The sequence below is a fragment of the Artemia franciscana genome, chromosome 8 (assembly GCF_032884065.1).
Source record: "Artemia franciscana chromosome 8, ASM3288406v1, whole genome shotgun sequence".
Lineage (NCBI taxonomy): Eukaryota > Metazoa > Arthropoda > Branchiopoda > Anostraca > Artemiidae > Artemia > Artemia franciscana.
In genome coordinates this window covers 26,505,439-26,517,989 of record NC_088870.1, presented here as the reverse complement: position 1 = coordinate 26,517,989, position 12,551 = coordinate 26,505,439, and the positions used below count along the sequence as shown (strand labels likewise).

The 12,551-nt window shown below is 36.8% G+C and overlaps 1 protein-coding gene across 11 annotated transcripts in view; it reads left to right on the top strand.

The window, feature by feature from the left end:
- Positions 1 to 12,551, top strand: part of LOC136030216 (monocarboxylate transporter 12-like) — a 262,967-nt gene that overhangs the window by 153,059 nt on the left and 97,357 nt on the right. The gene's annotated exons all lie outside the window — the stretch shown is intronic.

The window sequence follows — 12,551 nt, the reverse complement described above, 5'->3', positions numbered from 1 at the left end:
AAGGTTTTAGTGTACTCAGTTCATTATTTGCTGATTTTTCCATAGAGCTGGTAGTGTAATTTTGAGAGGGAGCTCATTCATTTGGAGATTGAAAGTTCTAGTGCATTTTGTGCGACTAAAAAGTGATTGGAGGGAAACCAGCACCCTTTCCACGCCTTCTGTTTCCATATACATTATATAAAAATTTTGAGATGGCTGTTAACTCAAAATAGTGTAGAAATCAAAAAAGTATGCCTCCGGGGTTGAAATAACCCCACAGCCCCCGGGACAAGGGCTCTAAGCTATGCAAATTGGCCATGGATGACATATAAGATTTTTCTTGAGAAAAGGGGGGGGGCAGGTTTGATCGTTGATCTCCAAAAAAGCTTAGGGCATAAAGGTGAAACTTTGAGGAATTTTGAGAGGGACGACAATCACAATGAAAATACATTATGTCCCTGCTGGTTATAACAGAGAGTGTCAGCTGTATCAAAGGAATGGCTGAGGGTCTTAAGTTTAAAATCTGAAGGTATGGTGAGGGGATCGAAGCTTTGAAAAATGGTTGAAGATATGAAGCTGAAACTTTTAAGGTTTCAGTGATTGGAGGGCAACCAGCCCTCTCTTGTTGCCCTTTTATATGCCCCTCTTAACACTATCAGTTATTTTGAAAGTGCTTTTTATTCAAATACTTGAAAGTCTAACAATTATGTCTACGGGGATGCTATATCCTCCACAGCCCCCGGGGCAATGAATGTAAATTATGCAATTTGCCCATTCTTTTCACGTACGATTTGTTTGATCCTGGGTGTTTCCGGAAAGGCTAATGGTATTCAGATTAAATTTCATGGATTATTGAGTGGTATGATGAACTAAATCAAAAGACGCTGTGTACATCCAAGTCATCAGAATGGCGTAGGCTATCTGCAATATCTTAGGAACTTGTAAGGACACTGACTATAAAGTTTCATGGATACTGTTACTACAACTGCTACTGTCAATGCGACGATGACTACTTGCAACTGTAACTAATCGTGACTTCGACCACGACGACTTATGACTGCGATCGTTAATGCTCATGACCGTGACCGGGACTGCGACTACTTTTACTTGCAATTACTTTCAGGAATTACTTTTGAAGGGATAATGAAGAAAATCAAAGCATAGACTACCATGTTTAATGTCAAAATAAAAATTTCCGACTACTTTTGGAAATTTTACGGGAGAGGTTGAACAAAATAAAAACATACTGTGTGCATGCAGGTTCACAAGTGCGTATTCACAACATGTTATCGACGGATTAAGGTATTAAGCTGGAGCTTTCAGGGCATGTTTAGAGGGGATGCAAAAAGTTGGGTGTCCGGCTGTGTTTGAAAATCCCGAGCTCCTCGATGGGCTCAAGATCTGAATTGACCAGGCTCCACAAGTTTTTCTGCTCTCCTCCCTGGTGTCTCTTTCGTCAGTTGAGGGACTCAGCTAGAAGGATTCAGCGATACAGGGACTCTGTTGGATTCTGTAAGACATGGCCCAATCATTTCAGTTGGCGTTCCTTGATCATGAGGGCAACGTTTCTCTTAATGCCGCATATTCATCGTGTATCCACATTTGATACATGGTTACGCAGATGTATCCGAAGCATATTTCGAAGAAAGATATGTTCAAACACCTTCAGCTCATTTTTATGCAGTTGCTTCACTGACCAAGTTTCACATCCGTAAATAAGGATTGTCCGAACAAAAGCCAGGTAAATTTTGCCTTTTAGCCCATACTGATTTCGTGACGGTTCCACAACGGTTTTCTAAAGAAAGCAAAGACCGTCTGTGCTCTCTGTAATCTCTGTTGCTTATCAGTATCTGAAGATCTATCAATTTAAAGCTAGGGGCCAAGATATGTGAAGCTGTTGACTTGATCCAACTGTACTTGATTTCCCGTTGACGGAAAAAGGACCACCGTGGTTTATTGGCATAAATTTTGTTTTCCCTTTTTGAGATGATTCCGAAATCATCGACTTAGTCAAGGTCTTCAAGTGAAAGTTTCAAGGTCTTCAAGTGAAAGTTTCTGTCCGATATGAATTCCTGGATGAGAATATAAAGCATTTTCAAGCACCCAATCAACACGGTAGTCGAAAAGAATCGAAGACAAGACGCAGCCCTGTTTTACTTTGAACTCAACCAAAAATCCTTTTGTCTTTTCACCGTAAGCTCGAACTCGGCCGAACGATCCCTTATATTATGCATTAAGCACTTCGACAAATTTCAAGGGCATTCCATCATTCATTAGAATTTTCTGAAATTTTTGGAGTTTAATCGAATCGAAGGAGGCAATGAGGTCCATAAGTATCTGAGTCAAAACAGAACTGTACTTTACAAACTGACTGATAATGAGGCAAATTTCAAAAAATTTCTAAGTGCAGCCTTTACCTGGACGGACACCGGCTTGGTTCTCACGGGCTCTTTTTTCACTTGCCCCCTTGAAGCAGTTAAGGGCTCTTCAGGTCCTCAATTGCTTTGAGTGTTTTCGCTCTTGTCAGAGTAACAAGCTCTGCAGCTTGGCCTGTTGGCTTGGTTCTCTGGCTGTAGCAAGCTGGCTACAGAGTTGGCATGTCGATTTTTGAACTTCGTTGCCATATTTATAGTTGTGTCGCCTGCCAATAACGTTGTAGCTTGTTTGGCTGGCCTGCTTCTCAGCACCTACACTAATGCCCATAATAATTCGGAGGTCGCGTTGCTTGCCTCGGACACCCTAACCGTATTCGTAACTCTTCTTTTCGGTCTGAGTTTCATCGATGTTTCTTGGGAATAGAGTTGACCGCAAATTCCTAAGTCTTGCAGGCAGCCGAAGTGTGTTAGCTATAACCATGCTCGGTGTGAAGCTTGGTGTTGTTTACGCACCGTCACCACTTTTAGGTGTGCTGACGGATTTCTTATGGTACCTAGGGACAGGGGTAAGGCTAGATTTTCTAGAAATCTACCACCCCTACATAAATTTTCAGGCTTAGCCTGCCCGTTGTTGCCACCCAGAGTCAGCAATGGGCTTCAGGATTCTGACTGTGACTATTTGCGACTAAAGCCGATTATAACAGCGAATATTTCAGATTGTGACAACTTGAGACTGTGGCTACTTAAGACTGTGAGTACTTTTGACTACGACTCCGACTAGTTGCAACTGCGAATACGAATGTAACTCGACTGCTGTTGTGGCTGCTTGCGACTGTGACTACCTATAACTGCGACTGTGTGACTTTACTTGTGACTTTAAGTGCTGCAGCCTTCGACTATGAATATGACAACTCGCTGCTAGAACACGCTACGTGCATCCAAGTTGTCAAAAGGGTGTATCTTGGCCGTATCTATATTGATCTCAGGAACGCCTACAGGTATTTAGCTGAAACTTTCATGGTTACGTTAAACAAAATCAAAAGATACTATGTGTATTCAGGTTATTAGAACGACATATCTTCAGTATTTCTAAGACATTCAGAGACGGGTATCAGGTTGAATACTTTAGAAAATGTTTAGGGGGATGATAAGTTTAAAAACACTATATGCATTCCAGTTGTTAATTGGCGTGCAACATCTCAGGAGTGACTAGTATTATTAAGTTGAAATTTTCAGGAAATTTTGATTCGGATGTTGAACAAAATCAAAAGATGCCATAGGCATTCTGGTTGTCAGGATGGGCCGTCTGAAATATCTCAGGAATAATGAAGTTCGTTGTGCTGAAACGGTGCAAGAATGTTAAGGTGGATTTTGAAATTGATCAATATACAACGAATTGCCTACCGGTTGTCAAAAGGGCATAGATGCAGTATTTCAGGATTGGATATTGGTATTTAGTTGAAAGTTTCAGGGGATGTTTAACTAAATCAAGATTTTTAACTATTTCTATCCAACTTGTTAAATTTGTGTGAACAATAGGCGAAATATCCCAGGATCATTTAAGGGTATCAGTTTGAACTTTTTCCAAAATACCAAAGGGGATGTTGAACTTGATCAAACGGCAATTAGTGCATCCCGGTTATCAAAAGGACGTATCAGTAATATCTTAGTAGCAGCCATTGACATTTAGTTGAAAGTTTCAAGGAACGTCGAGGGGGATGTTTAAATAAATTAAATAACGCTAATTAAAGTAATAAATTAGAATCAAATATTAAAATTCTAAAAAAATTAACCGAATATTTAAGTCAAGCTTAACACGAACAAAAATTACTACAAACAGGAGATTGGCTACTTCCCCCTTCCCCCTCCACTAACCTTAAATGTTAAACAACCTATTGCGTCAAGTTTGCCTTACTCAAAACAGATCATATTAAGCACATTCTTTTATGTTTATAACTTTGAAAAAAAAAATTAACTGAAGTGAAAATAATTTTAAAATGCTGGGTTTCCAGGGATTAATATTATTATATGTTAAATATTCAAATTGTCTTCATTAGTTCTTTATAGTCATCGTTATTATTATAATATTTTTTTTTTTTGTTTGTCGTTGACGTTTCGGAAAACAAAGCACGCTATTCAAAATACAAATAGTTTTCAATAAAATGCAAAAATGACGCAATAGGCTTTAGAACTTTTAATGTTAGGGGAGGGGGAAAAGGACAGTAGCTAAACTTCTATTTGTAGTAACTTTTGTTCGTTTTTAAGTTCGACTTGAATATTCAGTTCAACTTTACTCGTTTAAGATATATTTCTTCATCTAAAAATCAGTATATGTTATTTATCCGTGTATTTAATCTTTATGTTTGATATGATCATTTATTTTATTTTCTGTTCATTTTGGGTTTTATTTTTACTTTAAAAGTAATTGCTGGTCGTTTTGAGTTTGGTAATTATAGTACTTCATATCTGCTGGTCTTAAGTGTAATGTGGGTCTTTACTTTTTCTTTGAATAACTTCTTTTTCAGACAGTTTTTTTTTTAATTTATGCTTAAAACGCTCAAATACGAAGTAAGTTGTGACAATGTCATATAAGTCCAATTTTTAGTAGTACAATAAGATTGCTGAAATCTTCACCTTTTCTGGTTACACACAGCAAAAACTGTTTTTTACTTTAATGTTATTCGTTTGGGATGGAAATTTGTATATACACTAAAAACTAAAAAACTATTGAAGTTTTTTCGGCCAGAGCTCGTCGTTAGAGAGAATAAAAATAAAAAATGGGTTTTTTCAGTTATTAAATTAATAAAAATCAATATTTTTCGACTGAAAGTAAGGAGCAATATTGGAACTTAAACCGGAAAGAAATTATTCCGTATATGAAGGGGCTGCCCCATCCTGAATCTATCGCATCTCACGCTAAAGTTATTTAGTGCTTTAGTGCCCCCTCCTATGACCTTTCCAGCAACTATCCCCTCGATATTTGTTGCCCTCCAATCTTATAGGCACTCAAAAAAGGAAACTAGAAATTATGATTTCCTTTCGAATGCACTCTCTTCCGATTTTCTAAGACTAAAATTTTTATATGATTACCACTGAAAAACAACACGCATTTGTTGATCTTTCTTCTGACAAAAAAAAAAAATTCAAAATTCTACATTTTGTTTATTAAGAGCATCTACTGTAGGGTTCTCTGATACGCTGAATCTAACGGTGTCGTTTTAATTAAGACTCCTTGAATTTTAGGGGGCGTTTTCCTCCTTTTTCAAAAACCATGCAAATCTTCTCGGGCTTTTAAATTTTGATGGGTAATACTACGCTTGATAAATCTGATATTTCTGGAATCAGCATAATAAATTGATTCTTTTGATGTTTCTATTGATGTTAAAATTTCATTCCTTACTGACAGTTCGTTAGGACGAACTGTTTGATGCAGAATTATTTCTTCAGGAGAGACGAGGCGGGGGGGTAGAGGTAAAAACCTATCTATAACACCCAGGGCTGTAACCAGGAATTTTGTTAGTGTCGGTTGCTTTTCCAGGGGGGGGGGTACACAATTTAAAAAAAAAACATCAAAATGTGAGATTGATATTTAGTCCCTCTGGCTTTCTGGGAATATTTCAGTTATTCGTTATAAAAGTAAAGAATATCAATTAACCCCAAAATGAGCATTCCTTAATGGAAGGGAACTGCCCCTTCCTGAACACCTTAACCTCATGGTCGCAGAAACTTCGGAGGGTGCTCTTTACATCAGGAATTAAGAGTTCTATTCCTTTTTTATATGTCAAAAGTGATTGGAGACCAGCCATCCGTGGGAGAAAGGGGGGGGGTAAAAGTCACTTCCCTTTTATTAGATGCACCTTTCTACTTCCTCTATAGACTAAAGCCGTCAACGAAGTAGTCAAATCAAGCCGTAATAAAACTTTGCCCCATTATGAATAGACTTCCGTATGTCTCATTGGACCAGCCTGTTCTTTGTCAAAGTTATAATGGATAAGGATTTTAAAACAAAATTGGAAGTAACCATTGAAGAAACAAAGGAGCCGCAGAGCGGTTTCTTATGTAATAAAATAGTCAGTACCTTTTTTAAACATACATATTACAACTACTAAACCCTTCCTGAGCATTACTGGCTTTAAAGCCGTTATCTGGCCAAATAATGTTTCTCGGGTCAATAGAGGCTATTTTGAGGAAAAAAAAACCCTAAAACCGAATTTTTTGAAGAAATCATAAGACAAAAATAAAATCTGATTCACTCGTTTAATTTAAAAAAACTAAGCTGGTCCGAATTATACGGCATCCATATTTTCATTTATTTCTATCATCTTGAAATAAGCCGTTTTAGAAATTAGAGTGGGTGGGACAGTTTATTTTTTATTTAATTATCAATGGTATTTTTGTAAAAAATGCTTGGTCAATATTTTTGGCCGTGTTTAAAAGTATAAACATGGAATTTATCACTAAAAAATACCAATTCCTGAGAAAGATAGTGTGTATTGTTTAAGATAGGAAAATAGCATTCGATCAAAACGAAGGAGATTCTTCTTAATAAAACTTCTTAGTCCAATTCAACGACCCCTGTGTTTCACCAGTCGTTCTTAAGGAATTTGGACAAAGAATCACACTTTGGAGTCAGGAATTAAGGAGGGGCAGTCCTCCTCATAAACGGAATAATTTTTGTGCATTTGATGTATCGATGTTGCTTCTTACTTTCAATTGAAGAAGTTTTTTTTCAATTTAATTTCTGATCGTTTTTTAAATCATACCCAGGTCTAACCAAGATATGATGGGGACTACCAGACCCATAAACACTACCCCCAATTTCTTACGGTTTTAATATATGTATCAAAATTATAAATTGATTGGTAGTGTTCCGGTTTTTCAATTTTTCTTTTTCAAAATTAAGAAGAAATCTGAATATTAAAATCTAAAAACAAAATTTGAACAAAATCTGGATATTTTGTCAAAATATTCGATTAACTGTCATTTTGTTAAAGAATTCCTTCATAAAATTTTCACCACAGAATTTCGGTCGGACGGAAAGGGATATTATTGCTCATACGGTTGGAAATCCTGCGTGACTTTAGATTTTCTACGCTGCTGAATCCATTGTGATCCTCCTGTGACACCTCCTGGTGCTTAGATACATTGTATATGTATGTTTAAATACAAAGAAACATTGTATATAAATAGGAAAACAGAAATAATACCATTTCAGATCACTTAAAACAAAGTTCCTGGTTGCACTTGCCTGCCCCGCCCCCAAGAAACTTATTTGCAAGGTTCATGATACCCACCTCACCTTTTCGACCTCTGTGCCGTTAGTTATATAAGTTTTATTATGCTAAATAGAAAAATATTGTTTTAATGGGAGGGGCACTATTACCCCCTCCTCCAGCTACCGCACATAACAAAGATGTAGACAAAATTTGTGTGTGGATCGAGAGGGATCATATATCAATCCCCCTTCCCTAAAACTTATTCCATGTTTTTCTGAGGGCTAGCTAAATGAATCCTTGGAATAAACGTCAGGTTTTTTTATAACAACAAGGGAGGTAGCACACTCCAGCACCTTTATTCAGGCTTATTCTTACGAAGGCATATGAGAGATTAAGTCCCCCTCCCCCCGTTCCGTTTCTATATTTATCTGAATGACCATGGAGGAATAAATAATAGTAATTAACAAAGCAGTTAAATAGGTGTATGTCCACATTAACCATTTATCTTGTATGGACTATGCGACTTTTCGGGAACGAATGTATCATCGTGCGGCAATACTTTATTTGGAACTGGGAAGCTCAATACATATTTATTTTTTGTAATTTCAAATTGATTGGCTATCTCGGAATTTTCAATCGATAGCAACTTGGTCCTCTCTGGGGCAAAATCGTATTTTGGTTTCACAAAATGGCAGAAATCACAACTTTCCCGTGGCACAATCGTATTGGTCACTTAAAAAGACAACTAGAACTTGGCTTTTTAAGGGTATCATTGAACTTAATTCTTTATATATTTGGAATCAGTTAAAGGTTTTGGTTGTTGTCAAAATTCTATTTTTATAGTTTTGGTTGCTATTGGGCCGAGTCACTCCTTACTTACAGTTCGTTACCACGAACTGTTTGATGAAATATATATTGCTTCTTTGAAGTATAAGAATCAAAGGAGCAGTTTTGAAGATCTTGCTCTCTGCTCTTCAATTTCTTACCATATAGGTCTAAATTTATTGTTATGATGAAACTACTTTTCTTAATAAGAATTTACATTCACAGCACATAGCTTATGTCATCTAATATAATTAATCCACAGAAAGTCTGATAAAGTTACTGATAAGCTCTATGACAACCTAGTTCTAACATGGATTTGTATGTGCATTTAGACGTTACTCTCTCCCTCTCCCATCTCAGGATTGAAAATTAATCGGATTTTAATGTCACGGCAACAAGTTGAGCAATTAACAAGAAATCTTTGCACGATTTAATATCTACGACGACGGTAAAAAGTATATAAATGAAACAGAAGCTTATTCATAAAATATATAATTGCTATAGTCTAATATAAACGAATAAAGCTCCTTTCACTTCAACTTTTGCTGTAGATGAAAGGAAGGCTATCTAGTAAACGCAGTAGTTCTCCAAGAACATATATATGTTAAACAATGACAAAATGTGGCGCCCAAACAATGGACGCCCACAAGAGGGGACAATGAGGGTCATAACCCTTTTGAAAATAGATAACTGTAAAGCAATCCTGAGGAAATCGAAGGACGGAGAGCAGAGTAGGGAAAAACCATGGAACTATAAAAGCAAATAAAAACAGAATAATGTGTGTGGAGCCGTTGTTCGCTGCCACCAATAAATTTTAGCCCTTAAGAGAGGCAATACAAGTTGTAATTTGGGACTAAATGACCCCTTTCCAGTTTTCCACAAACATTTTCTATAAGATTTATCTAGATTTAAAAAAAAAAAAAAATCAGATCGTTTGTGGTAATGAATGGTAAGTAAAGAGCGATCGTTATCAATAACGAAAAAATAAGAACCTAAATTTGTGATAACATTAAATTAAAGAAACTGCTTTTTATGACGATTCGAAATATGTGTCTAATTTTTTCAAGTTTGGAGTTAAACATCAATTTAGTGGGCCTATATAAGAAAGTTTATGTAATTATCAAAACAGAAAGAAAACAGCCTAAAAAGGGGGCAATCCCGATGAAAATATACTATCAAATGCAGCATGTTTGAGTAGCCATGGACCGATGTCTAAAGCCTTTATAAAAAGAAACACTTAATTTGTATTTTCCTTGGAACGGATGAGTGTTTATTAGTGTCTTTTCATTAGTTTTTATTTATTTTATTAACAGAAGTGATTGTATTGAACTTATAGTTTACTTTTAAAAAAGCTTTAATTTTCTGCTTTTTTAACAGCAAAAAGCGATCAGAGGGCAACCAGGACCCCCACCCAAGCACTTTCCCCCCAAACGTATCAGATCAAAATTTTCAGACAGCCATTTTGTTCAAAATAGTTCAAAGGTCAAATAATTATGCCTCCGGTTTTGAATTCTTGGGATTGTCATTTTGTTCAAACTAGTCAAAAAGCCTAATAGCTACTTCCAGGGATAACACGACCCGATAGTCCTGTTTCTAGAATTGTAAATTAAGCCATTTGCCCATTGTTTACATGCAGGATTTATCACTTAGTGATGGCGAAATATTTGATTCTGGGTGTATCCAAAAAGGCCAATGGCATTAAGATGAAACTTTGGAGAATACGGAGGGATATGTACATCCAATTTATCAAAAAGGAGGATCTGCAATATTTTAATAACGGCTGAGGGTACTAAGTTGAAACTTTCAGAACATGTTGAGAAGAAAGTCTTAAAAAGTCTTTGGACGGCCACCAGGCCCCTCCCATCCCCTTTTAGTTGCCGCCCCTTAAAAAATATTCGTTCAAAGTTTTGAAATAATTATTTTGTTGAAAATAGTCCAAAGCTCCAGTAACTATGCCTATGGGGATGACATAGCCCCCAAGAAATTTGGAGAGGGATGCCGAACACACTAAAACAAAATGTGTGCGTGCTGGTGGATAGAAAGACGTATCACCAATATTTTTAGTAAGGCTGAGAGAATTAAGTTACATATATTAAAGGATTTTGAAGAGCGATTGGAGGATAACCAGCCCCTTCGCCCTTTTTAGATGCTCACTTCACACGTCACTAAATACAAATTTTGAAAAGTAACTTTGTTCAAAGGATTCAAAAATAATAAGGCCCCAGATGCTCATAGAATGGTGGGATTTTCTCAAGTATGGTGGTTTTGATGTTAGAAATAAGTTACTGAATATTATGAGCACGATTTTTGAAAAAAAGGGAAATACCTAGCGATTTATGGAAAATTTTAATCAAACCACTCAATAAGAAAGGTGATTAGAGTGATTGTGGTAATTAAAGAGAAATTAGCCTGGTATTTGTAGCTTGCAAATTACTTAGTATGATGATACTTTTTAGACTTAGAAGTGCTGTAGATAGAGTTTTAAGAGAAAACCAATTTAGTTTTAGGAATAATCGATGATGTAGTTAAGCGGGGCTGCGTTTTATCTCAATTAATATTGGTCATTATGACGGACATTGTCCTAAGCACATTAAAGGCAATGGGAGAACACGAAATTAAAAGGGGGAAGTAAAACCCTCCTGGACTTAAATTATGATGATAAATTATACACCCTGAAAATGTTAGCAAAGTGTTACTGATGAAAGTGTTAGCAAAATGAATGAACTTTTAGAGGTTTCGCGAGTTCAGATTGCAAGAATAAGGTTTCAAAATAAATGTTAAGAAGAGTAAGTCGCTAAGGCTAGGAATAAGTGATGGTGACAAGGTGATATGACTAACGACAAGATCGATCAAGTGGACAGCTTTATTTCCCTTGATAGTATTATTAGTAAAGATGGTGGGTACAATGAAGATGTTAAAAGTAGAATAACCAAGGCCATGGTATTTTTTCACAGTTTAAAAAAGTTCGAAAGGATAGGAAGATAAGTTTGCGAACCCAGATTAAAATACTGGATGCGATTATAGTGGTCGAACATGGTTCCGAAGCGTGAGCCCTCTGAAAAATGGGGAAAGGCTTTACGAAAAGTGTGGTTCAATCCTGCTTTCTAGGGCTATTATGACGGAAAGGTTGAGATGGCTAGGGTACGTTCTGTGGATGAAGGATGACACATTGACAAACGTTGTCCTTGTCGGCCAACCGTCTAGGGCAAAACGAAAAGCAGGTCGTCTTCGTTTGGGGTGTGAAGATATCATAAGGAAAGATTTAAGGGAAAAAGAAACTTTATGGCAGGTTGTAAAGAGAATAGATTTGGGATGGAGGAGGAGCCTGCGTAGTTGTGTTGGCCTGAGGTGGAATGGTGCTGCAGTGAGTAGTTAGTAGTAGTAGTTGTAGTCGGAAGGTTGGGTAACTATGCCCCCAGAGATGCAATACCCCCACACCCCCAGGGTAAGGATTGTAAATTCCCCCATCTCACAAGCAGGATTTACCGTTATGTAAAGAAGGGATATTTGGCTCAAGGTGAGTGGAATAAGGCTAAGCGTATTAAGCTGAAACTTTGTAAAATGTCAAGGGGCATGTTAAATTAAGTATAAAGGTATGATGTGCATCCTGCTTATCAAAAAGCTATATCTGCAACATCACAAGAACAGCTGATGGCTTTAAGTTTAAAACTTTCAAGGCATGTTGAGGAGGATATTAACAAGTGGCCGGGGCAACCAGTCCCCCTCCCATCCCTTTTTCAGCTGCCCTTAAATATATTTGATTAAATATGTGATATATGATGCATAATAGCGATCTTTATCAAAATAGTCAAAAAGCAAAATAAATATACCTTCGAGGATTCAATCAATTATTCTTCTCCAACCAAAATCTCCAACCGCAGTAAAGATTTGGCGTCGTCATAGTTACAAATCGATAGAGGTCAATGACTTAAATAAGGAATAATGAAGGCCCAAGAATTGAGCCTTGAGGCATTCCATGAGGAACTGGAACTTGGTCGTCCGAAACTTCAGCAGCGACAGAACGGCTAGTGAGGCTTGAATAAAACCATTGTTCCATTTCAATTCAATTCACTTTATTCAAAAAACATGCGACGGACAGAGCCGATCATTACTTTTTGTTGTCATAGAAAGAAAGAAAGAAAGAAGGTTTTTTTTA